Genomic DNA, 7912 nt, shown 5'->3' on the forward strand with positions numbered 1-7912 from the left:
CCCAAGGACCTCGAACCTAGTTGGAAGCCTACAGGGCAGGAGTGAGGGGCACTGGCAGCTGTCTCATACGTTTAATCTAAACTTATTGGTGCGTGCTGAATACTTCTTTAGTGGTCTTGTTTCCAATGTAAGAGGCTTTTGTATTTTACACTGATGTTTACCACAGGGCAGAAAAGCACAAAATTACCTAAACCAGAATACTGCTGTCGGGATTCATACTCTGCGTTAAGTAGACTAACTTTCTACAGTTTGACACCTGATTCTGGTTAAAATGATGTTTTGGCTTCTCTTTTCTCTCACTTCATATATATTTTGAACATTGGTGAAATGAAATTAGTAAACAAAATTAGTAAAAAACAAAAAACATTAGTAAAAATTAGTAAAAAACATCAGTAAAACAAATTAGTAAACAAAAAGGCCAAAACCATCAAGAATGACTTCAGGGCCATTGGGAAAATGATGGAGGGCTCTGAGGCACAAATAGTATTCTGCTCCATCCCTAGGCTAAATAGGGAGGAGCAGGAAGCGAGGAAGAAGAATTTGATTAATGCCTGGCTCCGAGCCTGGTGCAAGGAGAGGGGCTTTGGCTTCTTTGATCATGGGGTGGCTCACGCACCCCCAGGCTTTCTCGCTAAGGATGGGAAATGTGGGTCTCCTAGGGTAACTAAAGCCCTTGCTAGAAACCTAGCTAAGCTCATAAATCGAGCTTTAAACTAGATGTGAAGGGGGAGGGGGTTGAGCCCAGGCTAGACAGGAACGAGCCTGGACGTGGGGCAATGGTGATTGGGAGAGGGTGTGCTGGTGAGGACCACAAGTACTTCACCACACAGAAAGTGGGGGAGAACACACCTCAGGGTGCTAAGGGAGATAAGGGCACTCTGGAGCCAGCTACTCCAGTTACCAGGCAATTGGGAATGAACTCTGTTCCCTCTAAGAGGGCTGAAGGCTTGGCAGCTCAGCTGAAGTGCATTTACACCAATGCACGCAGCATGAGGAGTAAGAAGGAAGAGCTGGAAGCTGTCGTAGAGCAAGGAGCCTATGATGTCGTTGCCATCACGGAAACGTGGTGGGACGACTCATATGACTGGAATACAGCTATGGTGGGGTACAAACTCTTCAGGCGGGATAGGAAGGGTAGGAGGCGGGGTAGCCTTCTTTGTAAGGGAGGACTTGGACTCCGTTGAGATGGATTGTGGCGATCACGAGGTTGAGTGCCTGTGGGTTAAAATCAGAGGAGCCCATAAGAAGGTAGATTTTGTGATGGGAGTCTGTTACAGACCACCCAGCCAAGTAGAAGCAGCTGATGAGCTCTTCTATAAACAGCTGGGGTTAATCTCTAGATCAATGCCTCTTGTTCTTGTGGGAGACTTCAATCTTCCTGATATCTGCTGGGAGTACAGTAGAGCAGAAAGGAAGCAGTCTGGGAGGTTCCTGGAGTGCGTGGAAGACAACTTCCTTGCACAGTTGGTGAATGAAACGACAAGGGAGGGAGCCCTCCTGGACCTGCTGTTTGTGAACAAAGAAGGCCTTGTGGGAGATGTGGCAGTAGGTGGACGCCTAGGACCCAATCATCTCACCCAATGAGATGATTGGGTTTTCTGTTCTAGGTGAAGTGAGGAGGGTTGTTAGTAGGATGGTAGCATTAAATTTCCAGAGGGCAGACTTTGAACTTTTCAGAAGGCTGGTTGGCGAAGTCTCATGGGAGACAGTACTCAAAGGCAAGGCAGCCCATGAGGGCTGGGAGCTCTTCAAAAAGGAAATCCTAGCAGCTCAGGAGAAAGCCATCCCCGTGTTCCCGAAAAAAGGCCAGCAGGGGAGAAAGCCAGCTTGTTTGAACAGAGAGATCTTGAGGGATATCAAGAAGAAGAGAAATGTTTATGGGCTCTGGAAGAGGGGACAGGCCTCTTGGGTGGAATACAGGAGGGAAGTGAGATTGTGTAGAGAAAAAATCAGAAGGGCTAAGGCTCAGCTAGAAATCAGATTGGCCAAGTCTGTGAAAGATAACAAAAACACTTTCTATAAATATATGAATAATAAAAGGAGGACTAGGGAGACCATACAGTCCCTATAGGACGCAGAAGGAACAACAGTGACAGGGGATGAGGAAAAGGCTGAGGTACTTAATGCCTTCTTTGCCTCAGTCTTTAATTGTAAAGAAAGTCATTCCATCTGTGTACTAACCCAGGAGCTAGAGGAGCATAATGAGGCTCCCGTGATCCAAGAGGGGGTGGTCAGAGCCTTGCTAGCCCCACTAGACACCCACAAGTCTATGGGGCCGGATGGGATTCACCTAAGGGTATTGAAGGAGCTGGCGGATGTGCTGGCCAAACCCCTTTCCATCATCTTCCAACAGTCCTGGAAGACTGGGGAAGTCCCACTGGACTGGAGGCTGGCTGATGTTGTGCCCATCTACAAGAAGGGTCGCAGAGAGGACCCAGGAAACTACAGGCCTGTCAGTCTGACCTCAGTGCCAGAGAAAGTCATGGAGCAGGTGATCTTGAGTGCTATCATGAAGCACATGCAAGAGAACTGGGTGATCAGGCCCAGTCAACATGGGTTCACAAAAGGCAGGTCTTGCCAAACTAACCTGATTGCCTTCTATGACAAAGTGACTCGGCTGCTGGATGAGGGAAAGGCTGTGGGTGTGGTCTTCCTGGACTTCAGCAAAGCCTTTGACACAGTTTCTCACAGCATTCTGCTTGAGAAACTGTCAGCCTCTGGCCTGGACAGGCGCACACTCTCCTGGGTGGAAAACTGGTTGGCTGGCTGGGCCCAGAGAGTGGCGGGAAATGGTGTGAAATCCAGCTGGAGGTCAGTGACAAGTGGGGTTCCCCAGGGCTCAGTGCTGGGTCCAGCCCTGTTCAATGTCTTTATCAATGACCTGGATGAAGGCATTGAGTGCACCCTTAGCAAGTTTGCGGACGACACTAAGCTGGGTGGAAGGGTCGATCTGCTGGAGGGTAGCGAGTCTCTGCAAAGGGATCTGAACAGGCTGGACTGCTGGGCAGAGTCCAGTGGCATGAGGTTTAACAAGGCCAAATGCCGGGTCCTGCACTCGGGGCACAACAACCCTATGCAGTGCTACAGACTAGGAGAAGTCTGTCTAGAAAGCTGCCTGGAGGAGAGTGACCTGGGGGTGTTGGTTGACAGCTGACTGAACATGAGCCAGCAGTGTGCCCAGGTGGCCAAGAAGGCCAATGGCATCTTGGCTTGTATCAGAAATGGCGTGACCAGCAGGTCCAGGGAGGTTCTTCTCCCTCTGTACTCGGCACTGGTGAGACCGCTCCTTGAATGCTGTGTTCAGTTCTGGGCCCCTCACCACAAGAAGGATGTTGAGGCTCTGGAGTGAGTCCAGAGAAGAGCAACAAAGCTGGTGAAGGGACTGGAGAACAGGCCTTATGAGGAGCGGCTGAGAGAGCTGGGGTTGTTTAGCCTGGAGAAGAGGAGGCTGAGGGGAGACCTCATTGCTCTCTACAACTACCTGAAAGGAGGTTGTAGAGAGGAGGGTGCTGGCCTCTTCTCCCAAGTGACAGGGGACAGGACAAGAGGGAATGGCCTCAAGCTCCACCAGGGGAGATTTAGGCTGGACATTAGGAAAAAAATTTTCACAGAAAGGGTCATTGGGCCCTGGAACAGGCTGCCCAGGGAGGTGGTTGAATCCCCTTCCCTGGAGGTTTTTAAGGCACGGGTGGACGAGGTGCTGAGGGGCATGGTTTAGTGTTTGATAAGAATGGTTGGACTCGATGATCCGGTGGGTCTCTTCCAACCTGGTTATTCTATGATTCTATGAAATAATAGAGTAGTCGGAGACAGAAGGGGATCCTAAAAGTCTTAGCCTCCGAACATTTTGCAGTGGTGTTGAAAGATTGATTTGAAATTAAGCCAGAAAATAGGTCCATCTAAATTTGTTAATGCCCTAGGTTTATAGCTTTTACACCTGTGTGGAAGCTAATTGTTTTTTTCTTTGGGGGGGAGGGGAGATTCTGCTTTCAAAGACCTTATTTTATGATAAAGGACTACCTCCTTCTTTTGTTCTGTTATGCTCCCAAGAGAAAAGAGCACACTTTGTTCTGCTCCCCAGAAGAAAAGTAAAGCTGTAAAGCAGTTGTTTGATAACAATATTGAATTTTTTTCCATTTCACTTGTTCTGTCTGGGTTGAAGTTATGAAGTCAGCATTCTTCAGAGAAGCCTGTATGTGCTGGGCTTTGCATTTGTGGCTAGAACTAAGCTCATAACACACTAGCATCCTTGCTGCTGCTGGACAGTACTTATACAGTGTCAAAGCTTTCTCTCTCCCCTAGCCTCCTATCCAAAAGCCTGTGGTCTGGGGCAGGGCAAGAGATTGGGAAGGGACACAGCTGAAACTGTTGACTCAAACTGACAGAAGGGGATATCCCATACCACATAATAACATGCTCAGCAATAAAAGGTGGAGGAAAGGAGAAGGAGGGGAGATATTTATGGCTATGGCATTTGTCTTCCAAAGTAACTGCTACACATATTGAGGTTCTGCTTCTCAATAAGTGGACATCTGCCTGCTAGTCGGAGGTAGTGAATAAATTCCTCTTTATGCTTCTCTTTCACATGCATGTTTTGGTTTCCTTGTGACTTTGTCTTGACCCATCAGTCTTTTTGCATTCCTTCTGTCACCCCATCACCTGGAAAAGGGCAGCAAGCAAAGGGTAGGATAGGTGCTTGGCTGCTGGCTGAGGTCAATCCACCACTGCGCGTTAGTTATCAACAAATGGCTTCAAAGTTAGAGTGCATGCATTGGAGCGTGCTTTTCTCTACTCTCCTGATAAGCTGTGCATCTCTTCTTGTTTCTTGCTAGCATGTGACGCAGGGAATGATACCACCTGCCACATACAGCAGCTTTGAAACTTTTTTCACTTATGTATTAACATTTTCACAGAAGTATCAAACCATATGAAACTGGAACAGGCCAGCAGCAACATGTGCCCCCCCTCTCCCCACCCCGTGTCTCTCTGTGGCATGCTGTGGTTGCTCAGACCACAGACAGCAGCTGGTGTTCCACTCTGAAAGCCCAGCTCCTTTTACAGATCAGGCCTGATCTTCTCTGCAATGGGACACCCACAGCAGGAGCTGTCAGGAACTGAAATTCACTGATGAAGACTTGGACTGGAGTGTAGATCATCAATATTACATGTTATTGCTCTTCATGGTTTTCTCAGGTAGTTACAAATTTACTGCAATGTAATAAAGCATTCACCCCAAACAGCCTATTTCATAATCATCACAGTCCACATCCTTATGCAGTGAGAAGTTTTCCGAGACTACTTTAGAAAGTCTAATCAAAAGACCAAGTGCATTATGTGACGTTCAAAGGCTGTATAGATAGAGGAGGGTAGATATGTATAACTTACTGTTCTAGCAAGCAGGGATTTTTTGGCCCAAATATGGATTGGATTGTGGGTTTTGTTAGAAAGTTCACACTTCTACCTCCAAGAACTGTCACTAGTCACAATGTTTTCTGCGCATGTATGTCTTCTGAATGGCAACCATATGCAAGACAAAAATGATGCATGCATCCTAAAATCAAATAACTCGCTGCACTAGTTTAAACCTTCCACTAATCAGTATGGGAAAAGTGCATCCAGTAGTGAAATAAGAAAATAAGAAATGCAATTATCTGGAATGGAGAAGTTACTGGTGTAATGTGTTCACAATCAAACAAATACCCTGGATGAAAAAAGTCACTACACCTTATCACAATAAAAGAAACTAGAGTTCAGCCAATCTTCTTGGCTGTAACATATGATTATTTGTCTTTGGCAGGATAATCAAGCAAAATTGCACTCGATACAAAGAAAAGGTGGTTTTCAGGCCAAGTATTTACAAAGCCATTGACATTTGTTTTTTCTAGGGATTTTTTTTTCTAACTTCATCTCCTTGCTCTTCAAATCCTACCCATTTTTTTAACTTATGTGTATATGTGCAAGAAGCTTGCGGAGATTACACAACAGGGAAATTAGAGCTGCTACTTCAACACCAGGCCAAGAGACTGTATTTGGGGTTTTATTCTTTCTTCATAGAATTAATTAGCATAAACCTTCTTCCCATGCAAGCTCACACAAAAAGCATATATGATGCTCTCCTTAGTCCATTATCATTAAGATTTCTTGGAGATAGGTCTTAAAGCTGCTGTGTTTTGTAACAACACCACGATTCCTTCCCAGGAGATTTTGGAAGAAACCTTTGGTCTTTCTGGGCATATGAGAGGAACTGTGAAGTAATGTTGGAGGAATGCCTGTACACAGATATTTTATCTTGCATTCTTGCCTCAAAATGAGCTATTTTCCAGCCTAACTTTTAATGTCACCTAAGCCATAACTTTAGACCTCAGCTGATCTTGTTTATTAGTAGCACCACGCTCAGATCTGTGCACAGATGAAGAGCAATGAGAGGGAACCTTGGCAACAGCAGAATAAGATTGTTGATTTGGTTGACTTTATGAGAAAACTATCCACCAGTTAAGTATAGATAGCTTTTTGCCACATAAACAGCCCTACTGTAACCATAGTTAGACTGTAAAAATTATGCCTTAATGGTTGTGAACTGATTTATTTGAGGTACTAGATATGTTCTATCAGTAAAAGCTTATCTTTACAAATAAAAGCAGTCTTATTATGATAGACTATAGTAATACTGCTGAACTGCAAAATTTTCTTCAGAGAGAACTGATCACTGTGATTTGTGTGTCAAGGAATGACCTGACCTTAAATTTCATTCACTGTTATTGCAAAGAGCCTTATTTCTTTCCTATAGGAGTCATAAAAAGGCTCTAGGAAAATTCTGATAGCCTCTAGATGTCCATGTTTTCACCTGTTTTTGCAGTATTTGTAGCTGCTCACATTTCATTCTATTATGGCATTTCTTCTTACTGTTGCAGTTTATTGTCATCACCCTGCCATTCTTTGTGCTTGGCTAGAGCAGTGGAGGAGAGAAGAGTGGTAGTTCTAAGGGAGTTAGAGCCTCACAGCCTCGCAGAGCAGCTATGAACTAACAGTCTGAACACTGAACCACTAGGTAGTAGCGTGACTTCTGGCAAAGCCTATTTGAGGAGTTCCATGCTTGCCTTGCTAGCAGCACCCCAGCTGGCAGTCTCAAGGTCAGTTGTATACATCTGCAAGAGCTGTAGCCATATGTTTGTGTGTAGATAGTGACACCTTTCTTGTAAATGGGTCAATTGCTGCATTCAAAGGAGGATCTATGCAAAGAAACTCAGTCATTACAGCTACAAAAATTATTGAAAAGCACTGAAGCAATCTGTGACTGATTATGATTGCTTCCTGTAAAACCTTCTTTAAGCAGATTAGATTGTAATGGTTTGTTTAGGCATACTAAAGGTCAAAATGCTTGGTTTGGCCCAGGTGGTTGGGGAACAGTGCTGAAACATGGTAACTACAAATGAAGTCTTGCTTAGTCAACAGTTTCCAGTCAAGCATGCAAGATTTCTTTCATTGTGCTAGGACACATGGGCCCTGGCAAAGTTCTCTAGGAGCTCTTCAAACTAAGAGGATGGTGAGCTCATTGAAGTAAGTGTACCCCTAGAGGAATAGTCACAGCTTGCAAAGATTTTGATGAGTGATGGAGTTTCTTTTAACAAAATGGGAGAGGAGTGGGCTGCAATTTATTTCAGTCTCCACTCCTGGACAATGACAAATTGAAAAAAGTGGTATGCAAAGTTCAGCCAGTTGCAAGGATTGTGCTATGTCAGTGACTCATATGTGTGGATGGGTCACCTTGAACTTATTGTTAAAACTGAAACCTTTATCCTCGTATGTGAAGAGGCTGAGGTCTGAGCAGGACCTGAGCTAAAGCAGTAAGACTCTTTTTGCTGTGCAGTTTTGGGGGCAAAAGTGCCATTCGAAGATGAGTGAAGGTGGAATC

Source organism: Phaenicophaeus curvirostris, chromosome 1, assembly GCF_032191515.1.
Source record: "Phaenicophaeus curvirostris isolate KB17595 chromosome 1, BPBGC_Pcur_1.0, whole genome shotgun sequence".
Lineage (NCBI taxonomy): Eukaryota > Metazoa > Chordata > Aves > Cuculiformes > Cuculidae > Phaenicophaeus > Phaenicophaeus curvirostris.